The sequence below is a fragment of the Marmota marmota genome, unplaced genomic scaffold (genome assembly GCF_001458135.2).
Source record: "Marmota marmota marmota unplaced genomic scaffold, marMar, whole genome shotgun sequence".
In the NCBI taxonomy this organism is placed as follows: Eukaryota; Metazoa; Chordata; class Mammalia; order Rodentia; family Sciuridae; genus Marmota; species Marmota marmota.
Window position 1 is genome coordinate 28,335,350 of NW_026000174.1, and position 26,327 is coordinate 28,361,676.

The 26,327-nt window shown below is 44.4% G+C and overlaps 1 long non-coding RNA gene across 1 annotated transcript in view; it reads right to left on the bottom strand.

Moving 5' to 3' along the window:
• Window positions 1–4,567: 4,567 nt before the first annotated feature.
• The window catches only part of LOC125612070, a 49,208-nt gene continuing 27,448 nt past the window's right edge, over window positions 4,568–26,327 (bottom strand). Inside the window, exons 5-7 of the long non-coding RNA XR_007342334.1 lie at window positions 17,996–18,226; window positions 16,520–16,578; window positions 4,568–8,961 (exon numbers count right to left, since the gene is read on the bottom strand). This is a non-coding gene — a long non-coding RNA (uncharacterized LOC125612070). The remainder of the gene's footprint in view (window positions 8,962–16,519; window positions 16,579–17,995; window positions 18,227–26,327) is intronic.

A 26,327-nucleotide genomic window follows, 5' to 3' on the forward strand; every position in this document is an offset into this window, starting at 1 on the left:
CAGCAAGCTTGAAGTTCAGAAAGTGCAAAGTGGCCATAGTAGAAAGTAGGGTTGAGCTACACATCCAAAAGTGATGTAGGTAGAGACATTGGTTCCCTGTCACTAGAAAATCATGAGGGGCTTCATAGAAGAGGTGGCATTTGAAAGACAGAACAGAGGTTCTGCAGGGTTGGAGGAATAGAATGAGCAAAGGCCCAGGAATAAGAAAAGACCAGATTGGTTAAGATCATTTGGAAAAGAGGAATCAGGGCATATTTTTTCTGTGAGACATGGTCTAGTGATAGTGCTGGCATTGACAAAGCATTCCGGACACACTATAGCCACTTAATATGATGGGGAGAGCTATCTTGACATATGACCCAGTTGGTTTTTCATTGGCTTCATAAAAGAGTGGACAGGGTAGCCTGCAGGCAAAATAATCAAAAGAGCAAAAATTTATTGAAGACACCAAATACTGATCTGCACATGCAGCTTTTAATGTAATCTTCACAGAAATCTTACAAGATTGGTACAAATGCTATCTCTTATTTCTTACAAGCAAGAAATCAGAGATTTGAAGTAGGCCAAGCTACTTGCCCTCCAGGTCATAGCCAGCAAGTAGCAGAGCTGTTAAAGTGACTGATGCAGTATGGCTCCATGCCATCATTTGACCACAATGCTGGCTGAGTGAAGCAAGCCTAGCAATCAGCAAGAACTTTGGAGAACATTCCTGATACCAGAGTTCTCCATCTTTCATGGAAAAGTAGAAGAAAGGCCTGATCCTTCATTACAGGATCAGGGGAGGAGACTAGCACCATTGGGCATTATCATAAAAGTTCTCTAACCTTCCCTAGTTCTGAACTACTCAAAGGGCCACATACCCCACTTATCTGTGTTCAAGCCTGTGAGCAGGCAGGAGATCTCCATCTTGGGCTAGGATTCCATCACTCACAGCCATTTGCAATCATTGCTATCACTGGGTTTGAATCTCTAAGTTTCCATCTCTTCAAATGCCTGTATCTTTAAGCAGCCCCATGAAGATATTAATTTACTTATGGAGCATCATCCAAGCATAGATTCAGCTACTTCATGATGGTTACTCATTAATAATAACACCAATACCCACAGGCACCTTATTATTTTATTCTTAGAACAACCTTGTGAGATAAATGTAGTATCATTATCTCCATATTTCAAACAAGGAGGTTGAGCTACAAAGAGGAATGATAACAATGTAAAGTCACTCAGTTGCAATGAGTTGAGGGAATTGATGATTCCATTTCATTGAGTCAACTTGAAAGCACCATTAAGTTGCTGCGAACCCAGCTGGGGCAATCCTGTGCTCTGTGGACTATGGAAGCTTCTCTTGTTGAGCATCACCCCTGCCAGCAAGAACCACAGTGATACTCTTATTTACTGAATGCCTTTTGTGAGCCTAGTCCCTCCTCCTGCATTGTCATTTCACCCTTAAAATGATCTCTGAAGAAGATACAGTTATTGCTGTGTCCATTTTATAGATGAAGAACCTGAGTTCAGAAAGGATTATTTATTAAGTTCACATATTTGTCTTCAAAGGGCTGATAGTCTAGTCAGGGAAATAAACACAGTTTTTTTTAAAAAATGAAGAAATAAATCCAGCATAGCCAGCTGATTGTTAAGTGCTGTAAGACCACCCAGAGGGAACAACACTAGCAGGAGGTGGTGTAAGGTTTCCCAGAAAGTTCTGGAAAGGTGTCATAAAGTGGCATTGGCTGGAGTTGCAAAGGAGAGGAAGCATAATTTAGGGAGGAGGGAAGTGGAGAGAGCTTACCAAACAGTCCAGGGAAGGATGGTCCAGTGAGCCAGTGGTAGGCATAGGCTGGCATATTTGGGAAGGTGAGTTGTCAGCTATGGCAAGAGCACTGGGTGCAATGAGAGAAAGTGAAAATGGAGAATGATGCCAGGGTCAGACACCAGAATACCCTGCAAGTGTTGCCAAGAAGTTTGGATACTATCCTGGAAATGTTGGGAAACTTTTCAAGACCTGGAGGAATGTGGTAATATTAACATACACATCATCCCAGTGAAGGGAGGAGGCAAATAGAGATGAAGAGAGTAACAACAACAACAACAAAATATTTCAGTCAAATCAAAAAATCCTTATGATGGCTTGGGATGTGCATATAGTGACTATGGGCAAGGGCTTCAGAGATGTCTTCAGTTTCCATATTGGAAGATTAGGTGGATAGATGGTGGCATTCATTGAATTAAGCAGGAACAGCTTGAAATGGTGTGGTATGATGGATTAGCTGAGTTTTAGGAGCCATGGGACTCCAAGGGGAAGATGTCCAGGAGGCTGATGGAATTGAGAAGTGGGAGAGATTCATACAAATTAATTTTCTCAGAAGGTGTTGCCACTCATTCCTCAACTCCTCTGTGTTAACCATGTGGCAGCCACATATTGGGTCTAGTGCTCAGTACTGGGAATCCACAGGTAATGCTGAGTCCTGCTCAAGGAGCTCACATTCTATAGGAGAGTGGACCAGCAAGTGTCCTGCCATGTCAGAGGGGCCAAGACACATACTAGGTTTAGTGGGGAGCATGAAAGAAGTAGAGGCTGAATCTACTGTGTGGGGAATGGTCCAAAAATGCTTTAAATAGGAAGGATCTGAGATATGAATCTTGAAGAAATAGAAGATGTTCACAGGCATACAATGCAGGGACAGCAGTGATAAGCATATTCGGGTGCAGAAGAACCTGAGACCTGCAAGTAATTCTGTGTCTAGGGAACAGGGAGGTAGAGAGGAGAGGGATTATGAATTATGACACTGATGAGATAAACAGAGATCAAAAGGTGGAGAATCTTGAAAGCCATGTTAAGTGGAGTGGAATATTCTTTGCACAGTGCTATCCACTAAAGAAATTTAAGCCAGGGAAGTGACATAATTGAATTAGAATTTGGGAGTTAGAGTAGCAATAAAATCATAGGAATAGAAGGGACCTCTCAGAAAAAATTAATAAATGAATAAAAATGTTGAAGACTTATTCTTGAGGTAGACAAAGACTCATAGCACCATATCCAGACTGGCCTTTATACTGTGTCATTATCATAAAAAACTAACTTCTATGAAGCACTTATTCCATGCCATACACTATTCTAAGCATTATATATGCATTCACTCCTTTAATCCTCATAACAACCCTATGAGATAAAACAAAAACAGAAATAAAAAAACATTGGGGCCAGGACATGGAGCTGGAATCTAAACCCAGGTCATAGGACTTCAACCTGGGACTTTAACCTGGGATTTCAGCACTGAACTATTCATCCTCCCTGTCATGATAAGATTTGTGAGGGCTCAATAAGTGTCAGGAGCTTTATGTGCAACATCTAATTTGGTCCTTATAACAACTTCATAACAGATGAGAACATGGAGACACAGAGGGGCTCATGCAAGTTACTTAACTCACCCAAGTTGGAAAAACTAATAAGCGGCCAAATTTAATCCAAACATTCTGACTTGACAGGCTGTGCATGTTATAGCTTTGCTTTGCTGACCCTAAAAGTGCTCCATAAATACTAGATGCATTGATATACAGGTAGTCACAAGAGCAATGCTTCTGAGAATGAGTTTCTGCATTCTTGAGATCTAATCTTTGCCAGGCCAAGCACCCAGATGGTGCTTTGACACTGAAACTGAGACACAGGGTGCAGTATGCCTGGCTCCTTCCCCAACTTGCCTGCTTCTGTAGCTGACCCTTGCAGGGCAGGGTGGGCATCAAAGGCTGCAGGGACTGGGTAAGGGCAGCCCGCAGGCCCTTCATTGGCCAGGCCCCATCAAAGGCATCTGTGCTGGGCTCTGCTCTACTCCAAGGCTGGGTAGATCAAAGGGCCCTGTGCAGAAGTTGGGTTTCTGGGCAGCCCCAGTTCTGATCATCAATTGTCACTTTGGCAGTGACAGCAGAGAGTCCAACATGACAAGACTGCCACAGTCAAGGCTCCTGGGGCGGACATCAGAGTAGCAGCTCCAAAGGCCAAGAAGCTGCCTGAAGCCCCTCTGGGCCTTGACCCCTGGTGGGAAGAGAGGAAAGAACTAGAGGAGCCCCTAAGGAAAATGTTTGGAGAAGGATCACTGAAGTTGCTGCAGGCAAGAAACCTGACCTTGGCATTGATATTTTTGCCACTGAACCATGAGATCTGATTACCTCATGTTGCTGGGAAGTACTGTTGACACATCTGTACATTTGCTCTCATGTGCATGTGCACAAACATACTCATAAACCTAAATACACACACCTGAATCACTGTCCCAGATGTACATGCATTATAAACATGTAGATTCTCACACAAACAGAAACAAAATTGTTCATATACTCATTCTCCCTCAAACTCATCACACTTACCTACATATCTATGTGTGCACATTTATACATCCCTATACATCCAGACTCCAGTCTATTCTCCACATAGTAATGAGGGAAGTTCTGTTAAAACATGCCTAGAAGCTGGGTACAGTGGTGTCCACCTAAAATCCCAGTGTCTCAGGAGGCTGAGGTAGGAGGATATCTGGTTCCAGGCCCCCCCTGGGCAACTTAACGAGAACCTGTATCAAAATTTAAAATTTTAAAAAGCCAGGGGGAAGGACCTGGGGATGTAGCTCAGTGGTAGAGTTCCCTGGGTTCAATCTTCAGTATCAAAACAAAACAAAACACCATAAAGATGCAAATACATAATAACCACACATGCATACATATCTGCTCATTCACTGAGCATATACTCTTTAAAATATATTCAGCCAGCTTCTAGACCCTAAGTCCAATATTTCCCTCTATGAAGGGTGAGAATCATCTTCAAAATAGGGTTTGCACGCAGGAATCACCTGTTACACAGAACCTGTTGCCACTCATTCCTTATCTCCTCTGTAGAAAAATCTAGAATAAATGTCTAAAATTGTTCCAAATAGGATGTTAGCTCATGGAAAGAACTTCCTGCCAATAAGAATTATGAAAAACATCAGCACATTGGATTTCTGTTCATTGAGGAATATTCAATTGCTAGAAATTTGAACCAACTGGAATATCAACTTTGTCTCAGAAAATAGGCATTTTCTCAGAATCAATAGATTTTGAAAATATAAAGCCTAACTGAAAAATCAGGAATTTATTATAATTTGGGAAAATGAAAACACTTTAGTTTAAAAGGCAATTAATTTCAGAATTCCATTTAGTTTAAGATTTAACCAATGAACATAATTAGAACAGTTTTGGTTGTAGAGTTTGAGTCTTGTTCAAGCACGGTCTCATTCCTGACCAAAAATCACATGACTAAGAAAAGTAGCAAAGGAGCCTTTAAAACCAGTCCAGGTGTCACCCGCTCTGAACAGTCCTCCTGACCCTTCCCTGAGGAAACTAGAGTAGACACTTGTAGGGGACAGTGTTATGGCCCCCCCCCCAGTGCCCCCTCAGGACCTGGGCTTCTAGAAGTATTGGCAATTGATGAATCACAGAGGAACCTCTCTCTAGGACTTGCCCTCACAGAAGGAGGCCACCTGCCTCATGCTATGCCTCCTTCTTGGGGGTGGCATGCCTCCGATGATGGGCTAATGAGGGGGCTACAAAAGGTCTGGCCCTTTTGTCAAATTGGATAATAATATAGGATTGCCTCAGCTCCCAAGATTCCTATGGGTCAGCTGAGGCCTCTGTCATGACTGCATCACAGTAAAACTTCTCCCCAGGTACCTTCACTTCCTCACAGGTATTATTCCTGAGAGTGCTCCTCAAATAACCCCCAACCCTCAAATCCTGTAGGGGCAGAAACAGTCCCCCCACAAACTTGACCTAGCAGCATCTTTCCTTAATGTGCCTACTTTCCCATGTTTTCCTGTCTTTTTCTTACACTGCATATCCAAACATCAGCAAATGTATTAAAAGTTTATCCCTAATTTCCCCATCTCTTACCATCTTCATGGGTACTGCTCTAAGAGCCACTGTTACCTCTATCCTGGATCTTCTGCAATTGTCTCCAAAATGGCCGCCATACTTCATTCAAGATCTCACATAGTAAATAGGGTAATCCTGTGAGAAATAACTTGGCCATGATATTTCTTTGCTCAAAATCTTGCAGTAGCTTTCTATCTTATTTAAAAAAAAAAATCAAAGTCTTTATTATGCCCGCCAAACCTCCATCCTCCAAGGCTTTCTGGTTTCCTCCCTCTGTGCCTTTAACTCTTGCTTCCTCCTTCCTCGTTCATTTATTTTCTGCCCCAGGACTTTCCCTGCTGCTCCTTGAAATCACCAAGCCTGTTCCTGCCTCAGGGTCTTTGTACTTGATGTTCCCGCTTCCTGTAAGCTTGGGACTTAATCCTTCACTTCATTTGGTTCTCTCCCAAGTGTTCCTTTAACTGAGAACCATTGTCTAATATGTCACAGTCTCACCTACCTCTGCCCCCTTTTCTTGCTGACATTTCTTCATAGCACTTATCACCAGGGAACATGTTATATTTTGGATATGATGTGTCCCCCAAAGCTCCTGTATTGGTAATTCAGGGATATTGGGAGGTGAAATGATTGGATTGTGATAGCTGAAACTTAATCAGTCCATCCTTGTTTGAATGAACTGCCTGAGTGTTAACTGTAGGCAAGTGGGACTTGGCTGGAGGAGGTAGGTCACTGGGGTCGTGCCCTGGAAAGGTGCATCTATGGCCCTTTTCTCCCTCTTACTCTGTTTCCTGGCCAACCACAAACAGAAGAGTGCACCTTCACCATGCCCTTTGGCCATTATGTCCTGCCTCACCTTGGGCCCAGAGCAATGGACTTGATCTATCATAGACTGAGATCTCTGAAATTGTGAGCCCCAAATAAACTTTTCCCACCTCTAAGTTTTCTTGTCTGGTATTTTGGTCAAAATTATGCAAAAACTGACTAAAACAAACATATTATGTACTAATTTATTATCTATGTCTACCCAGCACAAGTGCATGGGCTTTGACTAAGTTGTTACTATATCTCTAGTACCAGGATCCAAGTGGAAAGAAATCGATAGCAGAACACAAAGAGAAACAAGTAAGCTAATCATTGGTTTAACAGTCAAAGTCCTAGCCTAAACAATAGATTAGAAAGAATACTTACTAAAAATATAAAATTTAACAGAGCTGGGAGAGTTGGCGGAGAGTCAGAGAGGAAGTTACTAAAATGTGTCTATGAGAGGAGTCTGTGTCCTACTTGCCTAGGGTGAACCTGGGCATGGGAAGGGATTAGAGTTTTCCCCCTCTAGTTCTGGTGTCTGGGAACAAGGATTCTTGTGCTAAACTTCCTGTCTTCAGCCTGGGACAATGGCAATGTCCCAGAATTCTCCTGATATCTACCAGGGAAAGAACAGGAAGATTAGTGACTTGGGACAGGTAGGCCCAGAATATAACTCAGATCCATTGAATTTGCTGTAAAATGAGGCTAAATAATCTACAAAAAGTAGAGTCTAGAACTGTCTGGAAAGAAAAAAGGCCACAAGATGACATTGATGTGAACCAATAGCCAGAGGCTAGGAACCTGATACGGAAGTATGACTTGATGACAGTCACTGCCACCTTCTCCCTGTTCTCATCCGATCCCCACCCTATAATCTACTATGTAGCTCTTCTCCATGCAGGTTTCAGATGATAATATAGGGAGAAGAAAAAGAGGAAGAAACCCCCATGAACCAAGATTACATTTCTGTTAACAACAGACTTCTCAAGTTTATGGAAAATAAATTTACTTTTTGCACAGCAATCCTGTGAGTTGGGAGATTATGCCAGCCACCTAAACCTGTTGCAATAGCATGCTAACCGATCTCTCTGCATCTACTTCCAGTCTCTCCAGTTAACCCCAAGGACTAGAGGTAACTTTCTAAAACATGGATGTGACCACATCTTTATTGGTGAAAATCCAGGTTTTCAAGTAAGCAAATCTGAGTTCACATTCTGACTCTGCCATATGCCAACTATGTGACTTCAGGCAAGTTGCTCAAACATTGTGAGCCTCAAGCTTCTCATTCCATTATGAAGTGGAATAATCCCCAGGGCTAGCTCACTGGATGTCATTAGGAGACAATAAGACTATACAGGCCCTGGCTCAGATTATAATTCAGTTCATATTGACCCAATCCTACTGTATCATGGTGTCTATCACCTCCTTGGCTTTGTGTATGTGATTCTCCTCTCCCTCCTCCAAAAAGGAAACAAAAAACTTCATCCTTCTATAATTTATCTTTTAGGCAAAAATTGGGTACCTCCTTTGTACCCTCCCACAGGTTAGGTTTAGGGGTTTTACAGTGGTACCTTCACACCTTCAAGCTCAGCCTAATCATAGCATTTAGCCCATATTATCTGATGATTTATCCATGTTCTTTAAAGGCCAGAGGCAATGCTTGGCCCCCAGGTCTCCTTATAACCTTGAGTTCCCCAAACAGAGAGGGCCCAAGGGATGAGAGAAACCTCTTCTTAAAGGCAATTGTCAGGAGAGAGTTCAGAGGTCAGGTTAAAGAAGTGATGGGCTTACAGTCTTGCCCCTGGTTCCTCTGAGAGTCCTCCACCCTGACCCATGGGCACAGGGAAGCCTGGCATCCCAGCAGGTGGGGACACAGGGTTTTCAGGTCAACTTTCATCTTTGCAAATAGTGTTTGTCCCTTTGATCCTTGAGCAGATCAAACAAAGCTCAGTAATCAATGACTTCCCTCCTTGCCTTTCAGAGCAGATCATCAAACACATCCTGCATCTCTCTCTGCTTCCCTCCTGCCCTGCCTGTTTTCCAGCCAGAGGCATGTGCTCAGGCCCAGCCTGTGGCCTACCCATCGCCCCCACCCAGGTAGAGCAGGCATGATCACTGTTTAATTTCTTTAATTCACATCAATATAGAGAAATATTAGGGCTCCTTGATACATCCTGGTTGCTTACCTTTTGCCTGGGCCCTTGTACGGCATGGATTGAAGCTTACACTATGGTTGCCTCATACTGGTCTAGGAAACATCTAGAACCAGGAAAAAAGATGAACAGGGTGGGTCACCAAGCAAAGATGAATCTTTCTGCACTTGTTTCCCATTTTTGTAACTGTAATATTATTTTCTATACCACCTCATAAGGCTGAAATGAGGACACAGACAGTTTAATAGATGTCAAAGTTCACAAGGAATTATGGAGTTCTAAATACATACAGATGTCCTTGACTTACCATGGGGTTTTGTCCAAATAAACTTACTGTAAGTTAAAAATATCGTAAGTCAAAATGCATTTTAAACACCTCGCACCAAGCATCACAGCTTAGCAACAAGTATTAGCTGTTTCCCTCATGGTCACAGGGCTGACTGGGAGCTGTTGCTTGCTCCCCTACCCAGTATTGTAACACAGTATCACGCATACTGCTAACCAGGGAAAAGATCAAAGGGCAAAATGTGGAGTACAATGTCTACTGAATGTGTATTTCTTCCGTGCCATCATAAAGTCAAAAACTCCTTAAGTTGAACTATTCCAAGTTGAGGACCTTCTTTGCTGGGTTCATTTAGTCCTTCTTGTCCTTACATATTGTGGCTCGGGCAGGCTTCTGGAAGAATTAGGGTGAGCAATCTTCCCGGCTTGCCCATGACTAGAGGATTTCCTGGGGTCCAGGACTCTCTGTTCTGAAGCCAAGAAAATGCCAGGCAAATCTGAACAAGTTGATCACCCATCATAGAGGTAGGTCTTGAGAGGGCCAAATTGTGTTTTTCCAAAATTCTTCTGTTGAAGCCCTGACATAGAATAATTCAGAATGTGACTATGTTGGGAGACAGGACCCTTGCGGGGGTGATTAAGTTAAAACAAGGTTATCAAGGCGGGCTCTATTCCACTCTGACAGGTGTCGTTATAAGAGAAAATCTGGACACAAAAGAGACACCAAGGATGAGCACACACAGAAAAATGACCGTGTGAGGGCACAGCAAGAAGACAGCCATCTGTAGGCAAGGGGAAAACTCAGAAGACACCAAACCTACTGACAACTTGAACTTGGACTTCTGGTCTCCATAATTATGAGAAAATAAATTTCTGTTGTTTGAGCCACTCAATCTGTGATATTTTGTTATGGCAGCCCAAGGAGACTAATGCAGTGCCCCTGAAGAAAGAACAGTAATAAAAGCTAACAATTTGGGGGCAATAAACTAACATATATTAACATATTTAGTGTTGGGAAAAGTATAAATGGCAGCCGCACCCCAGAGAAAAACCCCAACATGGTGCCTAACGTCCTTCTCTTCCTACTTTCCCCTTTTTTTCCACTGGCTTGAAAAGTTCCCGCAGGTGTGAACTTTCCCGCTGGCGCCAATTTCAAATCTTCAAATCTCGCTGGCGGGGAACCTTAGCCCCAACTTGCCAATAAACGGGTGGCCTGCCATTTATCTAAGCCCTGCCATCTCTCCTTAGATCTATATAAGCACACAGCCTTTTGCAATAAAATTGGAATTCTCCCGGCGAAGTGTCTTGTGTGGAGGATTCTTTCATTTAGTACCAGGGATTGAACTCAGGGGCACTGGACCACTGATGCACATCCCCAGCCCTATTTTGTATTTTATTTGGAGACAGTTGCTGAGAGCCACAGCCAAGTTGGAATGACGCATGGCATTTTTGCCAGAATGGAGTGGTTGAGAGGTGATGCCAGCAAGCCATTGAGATGATGATGGTTATGTTAAGCTGTGTATTCAACTGTATATTAGACCCCTGCGGTCTGCCTGGGCCTGCTACTTTGGAGTTCTCCTGCTACTTTGGAGTTCTCATGGGGATTCCTACAGAGTTCCCAGAGTTCGAGTTGGTTGGGGAAGTACTGGAGGAGGGATTTCCTGTTGGTGGTGTTCCTGGAAGGGTCGCGTGGGTGGTGTTCGCGGGAGTTCGGGCAAAAAAGAAGTTCCTGTTTTGAACCTACAAGTGCCTCGTGGCCGCTGGGTTATTTTGTGCCCAGCCAGACTGTGGCAGACAGTGTCTCACTGAGTTGCTTAGTGCCTCAATCCTAGCTGAAGCTGGCTTAACCTTGTAATCCTCCTGCCTCAGCCTCCTAAGCCACTGAGACTGAGTCGTGTGCCACTGTGCCTGGCTACATTTAGTCTTCACATGAACTTTACATGGGAGCTATTATCATTTATCCTCATTTTGCAGAGGAGAAAACCTAGGCACAGGGAGGACAAGTAACCTGCCTTAAAGCCAGATAGCTAGTAATTGATAGGAATTGAGAGTCATTCTGAGTTCCCTAGAGAGCATGAGCCCAAGGCCAGCATTAAAGTAATGACATTTAAGAGGAGCAAAACCAGGGCCTTAAGGGGAAGCTCAGCAGGTGCTAAGGATGAACTAAAATGGGAGCAAGGTGAGGAGAGGCCCCACGCCCTGCACACCAGTTGGCCACCGCCTCTTCTGAACCTCCCTGAGCTGTGGCAGCTTGCTTAAGAGCTGAGCTTCAGCACGTGGAATTCTGCTGGATCATTTGCAAGGAGAAACCACTTCCAGGTGCAGTCCACAAAGGAGAGAGGGAAAGAGTTATTTTTGTGTTTGTTTCCCTCTGATTCCCTTTTCTCATTGACCATGAAGCCCTCCAATGCGCGCTAATTACCCTTCCACACTCTCAGAGTTCATCGCCTCAGACTTACCCTTAACATTAGTATACCCTAGAGCAACCTAGGGTACAAAGAGAAGCTGCTATGGACAGACTGGAAGCCCTAATGGTATTTGGATAGGAATTGAGAGTCATACCCCTGATGGTATTTGGAGGTGGGGTCCATGGGAGACCATGAGTTCATAAGGAAGGAGATTAGTGTTCATATAAGAAAAGATATACACAGCTAGACAGTGACCATCTGCAGGTTGACAAGAGCCCTCACCAGAAACCAAATCAACTCCCCAGCTTCCACAACTGTGAGCAACACACTTCTGTTGTTTATATATTACTCAGTCTAAGGTATTTTGCTACAGCAGCCCAAAGCTAAGCAAGCTGACTAATACAGAGACCCACATACCACCAAGCTAAATATTTAGAAGTTACACATAGGAAAACAAACTGAGAAACAGAATGTTTCTACTCTTCTATCTTGTCAAACACACTTTTGTTTTGACGTGAAAGGCCACATTAGAATTTAGAGCCCTAGGACATCATGCTATGTCACATCAGGTAAGGTGGGTAGGATACAGCCCATCTCTGTTCTCCAGCCTCTGGCCTCTCCCACAAATTAGCCCTAAATCATGAGTAGTCTTATGTGCATACATGGGGGAACCAAGCTCTGGTCACAATCTTCATAATCACCCTTGGTCACACAATAGGCCTGGGGACTGCACGCTGATCAGGGGGCTGCCTTCAGGAAGTATGTCACTTCAGTCACTTGAAGCAGACTCAAGGTTACAGAGGCTGGGAATTGTGGGTCCACATTTCCACTGCATGGTCTGCAAGGGGAGGATAGGGACACTAGGTTGACACATTCTCTGACCCCCTCGAATTTAATGGGAGTGGCATGGGTGGGCCAGAGTGGAACCCTCTAAAGTATGGGGCCTAGAGCAATATTCTTTGTTGCCTCCATCTGAGGAGAAGTCCTCAGGAAAACAGATCCCATGTCTGTGGTGTGGCATCTCAACAAAATCCAGAATGGCTCCCACCAAGAGAGAGAGAAAGAAGGAGCCAGCTAAGAGATTTGAGAAGGACAGAGGTGTCCAACCACAGTGGGAGCTGAACCATGCAGCCGGAATCCACAGCCCATTCCTCTACCTCTCTGCAATGCTGCTCACCAAGTCAGTGCTCAGGGGAAATGCCAGAGTAGGAACAGTCAGGAGAGCTTGGATGAATAGAGTGACAGGCATTTCAGGACAACCATGGGAGGCCTCTCTCAAGAATCTGAACTCAGCTATCTCCTGCCTACTAGATTATGCCCTCACCCATTAGATCAGTGTCTTGCCTTCTTCTTGTGATGATAATAATAACAGTAATAAGTGTTTCATGTACATTAAGGAAGGAAAGATCAACACACTCACAATGAAGCTTACACATAAGGCATACTTACAGAACATTAATGCTTATGCCAAAAAACAAGCAAACAGGCTTGAAGAGAAGGGGCTGGTTGGAGGCGACAGAGCTCAGGAATTGTATCACAGTGGAGTTTGGGTTCAGAGTCCCTGAGCATCTTAATTGCAGCACATCGAGGCTATCCATGGTGCTGCTAAATTATGTCCGTTCATTTAGTCAGGCATTTATTAAGAGGGTTTCTGTGCCAGGTATTGATTAACTGCCAGGATAGAGATGTGGACAAGATCCTTCTCTGCTCAGGTTGCTCACAGGTCACAGGGGAAATGTACAGGTGAACTATGAGAGTAGCAGGTGAGCAGCACCAGCAATAAAGGCTGAAGGAAAGGCAGGGAGGACCCAGAGGATGGTCCCCAACAAAGGGTTCCATTGGACCCTCAAAGCTGAGTGGGAAGTAGCAAAGAACAGCAGGGAGACAGGGTGTATAGAGGCAGGAAATGCAAGCGTGACTGTGAACTCCCCTGAATTTGGAGCATACATTGGGTTTGAAGGGTGCAATTGTCAGACTGTTGAAAGTCTGGGTAGAGATGCTGGGAGCCCTGGTATGATTTTAAGACCGGAAGAGACCAGACCAGAGATTTGTATCCTGCATGCTCACTTTGTAATGAAATGACCTCTTTCCAGGCTTCTATCCCCTGCCCTGTCTTTGGGCCTCTAGGGGACTGTGTTGAATTCACTTTCTAGGCCTAGTGCCTTACAGAATGCCTGACATTCATTTGCTAAATGAATGAATGAATAAATAAATGAATGAAGAAAAACACACACACACAAATTGGCTACCTGATTGTATCCTGCTACTTGAACTTTCTTCTTTCTTTCTGCACTGTTTCTGATTTTAGTTGAGAATTGAACGAGGGCTCTGCACACAGGCCCTGAGGCTGTACGTCTGTGTGTGTATGTTTTACATCAGCCAAACCAAATAAACAAACACATGGCAGAACCCCAGGCATGCGGCTCCTTCACTTGGCACAGCCAGCTGGCACGTGGCTGCCCCTCCTTAGACTCCCCAGCACCTCCCCATAGAGTCAGGATACTGCCTTAAGGGATTTGTAAACCCCCACACCCCGCCTTCCCCTTCTCCAGTAGCAGCAGGACTCCAGGCACACACTGATCTACCCCTTTTAATTAGGGGGAATTTGAAATGACTTCTGCTTGAAATTCTTTGAAGAATTGGTTGTTGACCCTTAAGACAACCAGGACTCCACTGATAAGTCAGTGGCCAAGGTACCAGGCAGGGAATAGGGATCTGACCCCACACCCCCAAATGCACTTCTTACTCCACTTGGCTCCTTCCAACTGGACCAACGGCCCACTCCCACAAATTGCTCTGGGGAACCTTATGGTTTCCTTCTGGGGGTGCCCAGCTCATCAAGGATCCCAAATAAAAATAAGTGTTCTCAGTATTCACCTCCACCTCTGACACTGAAGCCTTCCTGGATTTCCCCAAACCAGTCAAGTACAATCTTATTCCCAAGGGCCCCAGTCAGGAAAGGGGGCTCATTCTAGACTCTTTCTCCTCCCTCATCCCACTGAGTTACTAACCTGTGTCCTCCTTCCTGTCCCCTCTGCTACTGTCCTGTTTCATGTGCTTCTCATCTGTCTGGAATTGTGAACTGGCCTCCTATGGGTCTCCTTGCCTCCACTCTCTTCTTTCTTGAATTCCTTCTTTCCAGACACCATCTAGTCTTTCTCAATTACGGGTTTGATCCAGTCAACATTCCCTCACCATATTCCTATAGTCATACAACTCCCACATTTTGGGGACCACTGAGAACAAACACTGCATTTCCCAACCCCTTTGCAGGAAAGTGTGGCTACTACACAGTTCTGATTGATTGATAGCATTTACCTTCAAATCGAGTATGAGATTTTAAGCAGCATTTTTAAAGGGAAGTAATGTTCTCTTTGTCATCTTGTCTTCTTTCTTGCAGATAAAATACAGATTTGATGACCGGAGCTGGAGTAATCATCTTGGGCTATAAAGTGACCTTGGCAGCAGAGGTCATGCACAGCAAGAGAGAAACACACCACCCTAAACCTGGCTCTTCCTTCCAAACAGTCACTGAGGGAGAAACTTCTATCCTGATTAAGCCACAGCTATTTCCGGGTTTTCTGACACTCCAGCTGATCCTAATTCTAATGAATTATCACTTACAGCAGGGGTCTGGAACACAAATACCATGAGGAGCCAGGTAGGCAACTAAGGGATGCCTTCAGGGAGCTGAAGGCTAGGAATGGATTTGTTTATTTATTCATTTTTATTTATTGAGTCTTTCAACTTCTCCTTTAACAGGATTTATAAAGTTCTGTTATGTACCAGGTACTCTTAGGCACCAGGAGAACAAAGATGACCTGGACTAGGTCCATTTTTGGCAGAAACCAGGTCTGGCTGGGGAAGACAGCATTTTAAATAGATAAATACTGTAAAGTGTTATGGAGACTGCAATAACTGGTGGGCAAATAGCAAAAGAAGTTTTTGTTTGTTTGTTTAAAGTGAAGTCAAGTCTAAGGACCTGAAAACAAAAACTTCAAAGAGGAAGTAACCCCTCTCCCAGAAGAGAAGTGAAGAAGGGAATTCCGAGGCCTTGACCAGGGCAGAATTCTCTTTAGTGAATTGCAAGCAATTTGGTAGAGTAGAGCCCAGGCGAGTTCCTGCAGAAGGAAATAGGCAGGGGCAGTTGTCCAGCCTAAGAAATTCTAGATCTGGTCTGGGTTAGTTCTCTAGCCGTTTTTTTGTTTTTTGTTTTTTTTTTCTCACTGAGTGCTTTACAGAATTGGTTAATACTGGGGAACCCTGGTTCCTTTCTAACAGTAACACGCTAGCAGACATGAGGCTTTGGGACTGTAGCCATGTCTAAGGATATGACGCCTACTATGTCTTCTTTGAATTTTGGTGAAAAGAAGTTTTCCTGAGGATTTTTGTGTTTCCACTGCTCTGCTCCAGCACCCCAAGCAAAAAGTCCCAGGGGTTCAGGTGATATTTAAAATACAGAACAATCTAGAGTTGCACAGGACTGACCACTGAGGTCCCACCAGTTGGTGTGGGAACCCACTGTACCTCAACCCTGCCTGAAAGAGATTTTTATAAATGATTTCATAAAAGTGACTTACTCACTTGCATTTTTTATTAGCCTGAAAAGAGAAACGTTCAAAGCAGGAATTACAAAAGCAAAAGTCACAGATGGTGGCCTCTCACTAATTTCCACTTTGCACTCATTGCTACTTAATCTTAGGATGCAGCCCTACTCAAATATCACTGGAGAGCAATGGCATCTGAGTGGCCAGTGGCTGGACACAGGGCAGCAGATCAAGCCGTCATTGTGCCTCCGTGGCTTCCCTGAGGGGCTCCCTGCATAGTGGTCCTTTTCACTCTTCAAATGCAGTCCCCAATCCCCACTGCAGACTCTGCGTGACTCTGCGTGACTGCGTGACTCTGCCCTGTCTGTCCATCTTTTACAATTTCTTGTGCTCCAAACTGTCCTAAGTAGCCACAGGGAACACATACCTGACATATTTTCCCCTCTGAATCCCTCTCCTCCAGGGAAAACTCTCTTCAAAGAATGCCTTCAGAGAATAGAAAAGAACAAGGAGGAGCTACATTTGTCAGCCGATAAGGACCTTAGAAATAACTCCTCCAGCTGCTCATTTCTAAAAGTGGAAAGCTGAGACCCAGAAAACTGGAGTGGTTTGCCTAAAAGCACACAGAACACTTCGCAAAATTCTTCAGCAGTTTGAAGTGTGTGTACTTTCCAATCCCTTTCTCTGCTTACACCTCGTAAACATATTTTGAACAGATGGAAGAGTTAGTCCACTGCAGTTAACCCCACAACCCCTAGCACACAAACAGTCCCTGTGGTAAGGGGACTACTTAGGGGTCACAGCCTTTGGGGACCAGTGGCCCAAGCCTGTTAGGAGACAAAAATGGCTCTGGAAAGCTAGGTGGCAGAAGGACCTGGAGGATGGGGGGATGGGGTTGGAGAAGCAGCAGGAGCCCAGGTGCTGGGAGCGGGCTGGGCTTTTCTTTCCTGGTCTGGAAGCTTTGAACCTCTTGGGCCCAGTAGGTGGGCAGCAGAGTTGGGAGCATTAGCATTTGTTTTTCTACTTTGATCCTTTGTCTTTCTTGTTGGCAGGAGCCTCACTCCTCTAAAAGGAAGGAGGGGGACACCTTGATTGATCTGAAGAAGAAAATGAGCATGAGAATGTGTCTTCAATAATATGAAACCCAGCCTTGTCAAAGCCCACTGATTGACTCATTAGAGCCCCAGGAGTCATTCTCACCCCTCTCAATTTTCCTCATCTACAAAATGGGAGGGTTGGACTAACTAGTTCAGTGATTTTCAAACTTTACCATGAGTATATGCACCTCATTTTGTGGGGTGGGGGTCTCAATCAATACCTAGAATTCCAGCACTCACAAGCAAAGCACAGCCTTTGCTCTGACTGAAGCTCAAGTCAGGGATCCAGCCTTTTTCACCCCCTCCCAAGGGCAGCGAACTCCCAGGTTCCACAGCAATCCCTGGAAACAGCTTGAGAATCTCTGGACTATCAGGCCATTCAGAGGCCTTCCTGCTCCCTTTACAAGTCTAGATTTCTCTCAGAGGGAACTAACTAACCTACGTGTAACTTTTATTCAGCGAAACATTCCTGCATCTTGTGGACATCTTTCTCTGTAATCCTAAAACTGACCCCATGAATTAGGAAATGCAGGGACTCTGGCCCAGTTACAGACATGAGGTGACTGAAAGTCAGAAATAGCACAATTCACCCAAGATGTGGTGCAGACTCTGCCCACCTTTCAGGTCTCGTCTCCTGTTGTGCTGCCATGTGCAGACCACACACTCTAGCCTTAACTCAGTGGCCTCTTGCCATCTGATTGTCTCCTGGAGATCAGGACATTGGGCCAGATATGAGGGGCAGGTACAGGATTGGAGAAGAAGTTACATTCTGATATTGAAGACAGAATCAAAGGGCAGGTACTTACCCTAAGCTTCCCTGGGATGATGGTGTTTCCACTCCTGAGCAGTCTACCAGAGAGGAGCAGGAAGAAGCAGACACTTGGTTGAGAGGCTGCAAATTTTCTCAAGTCTCTTTCCACCCTGTGACAGGCCCAAGATCAGATCTTTGAAGTACATCGGGTTTGTACTCTACCCACGCACTGTGCTGTACTCTGGGGCAGCAGAAATGAACATGGACACCCCTTCCCTGGAGAGATCTGGAAATCCAAATTAACAATTAACCGAGCAGGACTCCTGGGACCTAAGTCCCACCCCCTCCCCGGCCCGAGAACCTGTGTGGAATTCAGAACTAAAAGTGACTAAGAGGGTCAGTATTCTGGTCCCTTTCATCTTTATTCTTATTCTTTGTTGTCCATTGCCCTGATCATGATTTTGTTGAGACCTGAAGCTATTCACAGAATATGCTTAGTCTTTCATCCGAGATTGCACAATTTTACTGACTTCTTCAGCTGTGCTTACCACTCAATTGTATTTACATTGCTTCAGCCTTTTCTGTCCTTGTTTGCCACTGAACTAGCATGAAAAGATGCAACTTTAGTAGAATGGAAATAGACTATTGTTCTCAGTGCTGTGCGCCTTTAATAACTGTGATCTAAAGGAGGATTCAATTACATGAAACAATATATAAAACATATTAAGATGCATCAGACACATAATAGACACTCAATATTTGTTAGCTATGATAATTAGACATATATATATATAAATGGGTGTATATATATACACATAGATATTTCAGAATATATATATATATATATGTGTGTGTGTGTATGTATACACACACACATACACACACACACTCACATATATTCAAATTGATGGTTACCTGGAAGAAGAAAAGAAGTTCCATTATTCCAAGTCCTTCTTGACTCTCATTATCAAGTGGTCGCTTGACTATGGCCGCTGTGAGTTAAACCATCTGCTTTCTACTATTTTTTTTTCCCTGCTTAGCATTTTTGTTCTCACCCCAAACATGTTGTGACTGTTTGTCATTTATGACACCACTCTTAACCTGGAACTGTCCAGGGAAACAGAGAAATGTCCATTTTCCCTTCAATTTTAATCATACATTGAGGACATCATGAGGTCAATTCCCCATTCATGAGTGTTTCAAGCATTTACTCTGTGCTCAGTGCTAAGGCTACAGAGATAAATGAATCACGATCCCTACCCTTCAAAAACTTCAATATATAAACAAAGTAGGCATATTAGCCACATCCAGGTATGAATAAAGTGTCCTCTTGCATGTGGCAGGTATTCCTGACATGCCAGTTAAAATGAAACTGCCCCACCAAGAAAGATGAACCAGCAACAACTCCCATTTTTTTTTTTTTTAGAATCAAAACAAATTGCATAGCATTATTTCAGGTGAGAGAGTTGTTAAACAGCTATTCACTCACTCCCTCTATCATAGACACATGACCTGTTTTGGTAGAAGTGACCGTGTTTCAGTCCTGAGCCCAGGGATTGGGGAGCACTGTATGGTTCTACTTGCTCCCCTGAGAGCTTCCCACCTTCTCCTTGAGAAGCACACACCTCAGATAACTACTGTACTACAGCATGGGCCCCTATACCACGATAGGTCTGTGTAGTCCAGATCTGAACTTGAACCCACCTCAGGTGAGTCATGTCTGCTCTTCACTCATTACAGAGATGTCCTTGCCACCAGAAGATGCATGTGATAGAAAGCAATGTTTATTTTTCATGTGTTTAGGTCCTATGGTTGTTTATTACTCAGCAAAAGCTGACTGACCCTGTGTTCCTGATCCTTTGCTCAATATGACGTGATCTACCCTCTCTAGCCTCATCTTCTAGTTGTACCAAACAATTAATCTGTTCCCAGCCCACTGTGTTCATTCAATTTTCCATGACGTTCCTCGCAAAGTTTCTTCTGTTTGAAATTCACTTCTTTACCTACTCATCATTCAAGAGCAGAATCAAATTATCAAATTTTAGTTTCCCTTTGATGCCTTTACAGACCCCTCTTTATTTACACCACACACACACAAAGAACCAAAACTAAAGTGAATAATAAATTGTTAATTCACTCCTTGAATAATAGTTGGGTGCTGTGTTGATTAACATTTTGTTCCATCATCAAAAAGAACAACTCGGAGAAGGAAAGATTTATTCTGGTGCATGGTTTCAGAGGTCTCAGTCTGTGGTCACCTGATTCTACTGCTGTGGGCCTGATGTTAGGCAGAAAATCATGATGGAAGAGCATGGCAGAGGGAGGCCTCTCAGCTCTTAGTAGCCAGGAAAGAGAAGGGGTGAGGAGGGAACAGAAATAGGCATAGTCCCCAAGGCCACACCCCCAGTGGCCTATTTCCCCCAGCCATGCCCCACCTGCCTATTGTTTTCACCACCTCTGGGTAAGTCCATTTAAATTATTACTCCATCAAATGGATTAATCCACTGAGGAGATAACAGCCCATATGATTCAATCATTTCACTTCAGAACTTTGGCTGCACAGATAACACATGAGATTTTTTGGGTGACATTTTAGGTCTGAATCATAACAGGTGCCCTCTCTATGACAGACTCCTCTGTGTGCCACTTGAGTCCCTATTCAAATCCATTATAAGACCCTTATCCCTTTGCACTGCAATTTGGCTATTTAGGAGGCCAGCTCAGCACAAGCCTTTAGGTCTTCCAGGGCAGAGGTGGTCTCTTTTAGCTCTATAACTGGGTAGGAGGACAAGCATGCCCAGTTGAAATATCAGCTGAATTCAATCTCCTGATAAACATCAGTTGACAGATATGTGGTCAGTTCCCTGGCAGACAGGAAAAGAGGTCAGAGGGTCACACAGCTGGGGCTGATGCTGCTCCCACCTGTAGGCCTGGCTCTGCCCCAGTTCCAGAGCAAGGCAGGAAGTTCTTAAGCACCTTTGGAACCCAGTCCAATGGGGCTTAGTGTTGATTCCCCCTGTTTGCTGGCCTCATCTGTGAGTCATTGCCCCAGGACTGGGTTCAAGATTCCACAGATTTTCCTGAATCTCCTTTGTTGGTCTGGTCTGGGAGGTGCTTGGTGTTAACTACCAGGCTTCTGTGCTGCACTCCCCATTAGCTGAGGCATCGCCAGAGAACTCAGGTGTTGAACTGGGCCTTCTTGCTGAGTGCTGCCTGGTACAGGACTAGACTATTTAGTTTCACGTTGGTGACTTCTCCAGTCACCACTTTAAGGAAGCCGGGCTTTCCTGCTTGTTCTTGCCAGCCCCCTCCCCATTCTCCTGATTCCCACTTGATACCTGGGGTCTGATCCTGATGCCAGCTGCTTTGGACATGGATGATGGAGTGTAAAATATCCATTAGGATTTGGTGACTCGTCTACCATTAAGTACTCTCTCTTAGAGGGTAACAGGGCTTCATTCCAGATTGTGGAGAGGGCTTGTTTTATTTATACCACACACAAAAAGAACCAAAACTAAAGTGAATAATAAATTGTCAATTCACTCAGTGAATAATAGTTGGGTGCTGTGTTGGTTAACATTCTGTTACCATGACCAAAAAGAACAACTCAGAGAAGGAAAGATGAACCAGCAGCAGCCCCACCTAGAAAGATGAGCCAGCAACAACTGAAAAAATATAACTGAATAAATGGAAAGACAAATGCCTCGCCTCAGACCCTGCCTTTTACAGAATGAGAGAGCAGAGTGAACATAGCCATTCAAAATTTTGGTCTTAAATCTTAGTTTTCTCACTCTCTTATTCTTCCCTCTACACAATAAGCTTCTCTTGCTGATCCTAGCAATTCCCACATCCATCCTTCTCCATCAGCCGCCCCTAACTTCCAACCTCCCACTGTTTTTCTGTCCTCTCTATTTTGGCCAGTCCCTTCTGGTACAGGTCTTACAGATGGATGTGCCCACTGTGAAGCACCTTCTGGAGAGTTCTAGAATGCCCATCCTAAGGGCACTTGCCAGAAGCCTCTGGATATCAATCTGAACCTTTATATTGTCTCCAGGGCCAAACTTGTCTCAACTTTCCAATATGATCAGAAAGTGCTAACCAATGGCACTTTGCCAGTTTTAACAGGAGAACCTTTACCTTCACTCCTGCATCTTACTCAGCTACGCCCTTAGCCCACCCCATCACACTGTGACAGTTGAGGGGAGGGGGCCCAAGGCAGCTTTGCTGGAACTCAGCACTTTCCCATTTCCTTCTAATGCTGTGGTGAGTAACCTTGCTTCATTACTAAATTCCAAGATGGGACAGGGAAGGGAGAAGGACCAGACATCATTCCATTCCCCAGCTTCTGATCTCTTTCCTCAAAGACCCTGAGCAAATGATTCTGCCAGGAACCCTCCATGCCAGATCTTGAAAAGGAGAGTAAAGCAAGAGAAAGACCCCTTCAGAGGACATGTAGACCTGTTGAGCTGGGATTGGTGAGGGCTTCAGAGCAATTCCTGGGGAGGATAGCATGGGCTACCCTCTCCTGACCTCAAGAACAACTTTAGATCCTAGTTACCTGTGGACTCAATGGGCTACTGAGAAGCCCCAATTCTGGGAGCCGCAAGTTGGTAGGATCCTCCTAGGAAAAAACACGAAAGAGGAGCGCAACTTCTGGACTCTTCTGAATAACCTATTTGAGAATCTTGGGAACCAAAGAACCAGAGGTACATTGCAATCCAGCTAATCTACTCAAAAACCTCTGTAAGAGGCCTTCCTGTTTTAGAACACCACAGGCAACAGAGACCTCTCTGCTTCCCAAACCATACACAGCATCTTCACGTGTTAGTTACTCCCATAAATTGAGCTGAAACCTGTCTCTCTAGCAGACAGTGTGTTAAACAGTCTCTCACTCTTCCATTTGAGCTCCTGTGGTGCCCCAGCTTTGGAGGGCCTTGAGCACCCCCAAGTAGTCTAATCATCCCTCCATTTACTGCTACACTCTTCTAAAGCAGCCTATTTCTCTTTAAATGTTCCTCTGGGGCTAAGATGAGTGTGGGATAAGAAGATAAAGTCAGGATTTCGGAAGCACATTTTAGGCCAGTAAAACACCCAGATGTCTCCAAGGCATTTATTTATCCCCACCGCCTAACGGGAAGTATCACCCAGCCTAAGATTCCAGGCCCTTTGAACTCTGGGTCATCGCAGGACCTGTGACAGGCCAAGGGAAGCCCCCACCCCACAGTCACCCCCACTCCACGCCTGTACATGCTTCTCATCTCTGACACCCCTTTGCCACAGGGGGCTGCCTTTTTTCACATGCAAATTTCACATAAAATCCTTCAAATGAAAACAGGTACTTTTCATTTCACTCCCATAAACAGACACTTTCTAAATATTTAGACATCTGTATATAATGCCCTTAAACTGTTTGTTCTGAAGCATAAATAGGTATCTCTGTGTTTGAGTTAGTGTCTGATATGTTTCTCATTTAAGGAGAAAACATAAAAAATAATTGGAATAACTACAGCCAGGAACAATGCTTACGCAGCATGTCAGTGTCTTTTATTGTGTCTTAAAGTAAAAGCTTCAATTGTGAGATCCTAACTCTCCACCAAACGGAACCACAGCTCCTGTTGTTAACCCTTCCCAGTGCTCATCGGCCTCCAGGAGAGGGACTAGAGAGGCCAGAGAAGGGCTCTATTGATGTGCAGCCCAGGTGTGTCCATGCTGCTGGGACAGAACATCACTGATCCTTGTTCTTCCACCCCAATTTCTCATTAAAGGGGACAAATTCCTCTTTTATTTCCAAAGTATAATTCCTTTCTCAGCCGGCGTCTTGCTCTCCAAAGAGCAGGTGGGATGAGAAATAAAGACATCAGCACTGTAGATTTGCCTTTCAACTTCTGTCTTCTCAAAGTTTCTTCCAGGAAAGTCTATGATGGTCCATCAACTATAAGCGGGTCAAGACATTCAGTTCAGGAAGTGGGCAAAATTAGGGAGCCAGAGTGGATAGAGATCCAAGGCATTTTCTCTAATCAGCTTAAAATAATATTGTTATTACAATTATTTTAATTTCCATCTCTCTGACCTTAGTAGGTTTCCTAAGGGGTCGCATCTACAGTAGGAAGAGGGATGAGGTTAATCTTACCCCCAAACAGGATATTGCTAATGCCAGAAGCTCCTCCCTGGGCACATAGGTCCAGTGTTTCATTCTTACTGCATCCTTAAAATGGAACTAACACAGATGGTCATCAATGAATGGTGTCCCGGCAATTGAAGTCTCTGTAATATCTACAACAGCTCCAACAGGGTGGTGTCCAGGCTCTGCTTGGCCCTCCCAACAGTGGGGAATTTTCCACCTTAGGAGCAGTTTCTTCCATTGTTGATCAGGTCTGGTTGTTAGAACCATTTATGTTTTTTTTTTTTTTTAACAGACTAAAATTCCCAGTAATGTCCACCCATTGGCTCTATTCATCCGTTCACTCACTTATCAAGCATAAAATGAAACCCAGTTGTGTAAGACCCTCTGCTGGGTGCTTGAGATTAAAATAAAAATGAGGAAGTTTCTATTTCTGCAGAACCAGTTAGGAAAACAGACACAAAAGCCAGTAATTTCAGCTTAGTATGAAGACTACTGTGATAAGGCAGTGAGCACCCAGTGGAGGATCCATTTGCATCTGAGGACAGGCAGCAGCTGAGTCCCTGAAGGAGGACAAGGGCAGTCCTTGCAATCTTACAATCTTGTAAGAGGTAGGCTCTGATCACCTCCAGGAGATAGGGGGCAGAACAGACCATCCCTGCAGAAACTGTGTTGGCTCAGAGCCCTGGGGCTGAGGAGAGCCCAGAATCTATGAGAGTCCAAACACACGCAGAGTCAAGGAGCAGGACTCTCCTTCCTGATGGAGGAGTAGATCCAAGATGGACAGCTGTGCCTCCACTCAAGCGCTCCTCCCCTCTGTCTCAATGCAGCAGCCAGAGGGATCCTTCTAAAACGTCAGATCATGCCAGTCTTTATTATATGACCATCCCTGGGCTTTGGAGCACACAGAGGAAAAGCCAGAGAATTTACAGTGGCCAGTAAAATCTACACAATTCTGCCTTCTTTAGCCTTCTGAGTCCATCTTCTATTGCTAATAACACATTACCAGACTGGTTAAGTTAAAACTGGTTATGGTTCTAAAGGTTCAAGGTGGAGGGGATGCATCCACTGACCTTGTTGGCAGAGTCCCAAAGTGGTGTAGGACACCACTTTGGCAAGAGAGGGACAGCATATGTATCCATATGCTCTGGTCTCTTCCGCTACTTATGAAGCCAACAACCAGTATTCAATCTTGGGGGTTCCACCCTAACGACCCTCTCTATCCTCATTTATTTCTCAAATGCCCTACCTCTAAACACTATAGTCAGATTAAGTTTTAATCCTCTTAATACTTCACAATGGGAATGAAATTCCAACATGAGGTTTAAAGGGAACAATTCAAATTGTTCAAATCATCACATTCAAATCATCGCTTCACCTTTCTGATCATTCTCTTGGGTGATCTTCCCCCTGGTTCCCCCTCTTCTCTGTCACACTGGCCTCCTTTCTAGATTGTTCCTGGCATATTCCTACTTTGTGACCTTAACATTGGCTGTTCCCTAGGCCTGGAACACTTGTGCCAGGTATCTTTAAGTCTCTGCTCAGTGAGTCCCCAAGGAAGCAGGCTTAGACAGTCTAGCACACAGAATACTTATTAAAGAGTATCCTTTGGGGCTGGAGTTGTGGCTCTATGGTAGAGCACTTGCCTAGCATGTGTGAGGCACTGGGTTCCATTCTCAGAACCACATATAAACAAGTAAATAAAGATCTATCAATAACTTAAAAAATATAAAATTGACGAAAAAATTTTTAAAAAAGAGTATCCTTGGGGTCAATACCTGTGAAAAGGAAGGGAAGAAAGGAGAAGTGGCAAAATGAAAAGTTTAGCTGTGATGCAGACCCAAGGCAGCCTTGGCCAAATCTTGGGAGCTGTGGAGACAAAAGGGCTCTTCACAGTGACCTGGTAGGACTGGGATGACCAGGCGATCACCCCGTCTACACTGATAAATCATTTAATGTGGGGTCCATGGACAGGTATAACCTTGGCTAAGTGGACCTCTGAAGCTGAGGCAATCCCTGAAGGAAACCACTGAAGGCCCCTCTGCCAAGAGCACTCTCAGCAGCAGAAGCAGTCAGTACTTCACTGAGCATGGCACACCCCACACTGCCTTATCCATTGAACTTGGCTTTGGCCTTGACTTTCCATCCAGTCCACCAGTCACCCAAGTCTACCTTAACCCTAGTTTATTTGGCCATGGCCCAGTACTAGTCTAGCTCTTCCTGACCCTTCTGCTTGGGAGAGAGGACAGAATCACTGGTCCTGGCT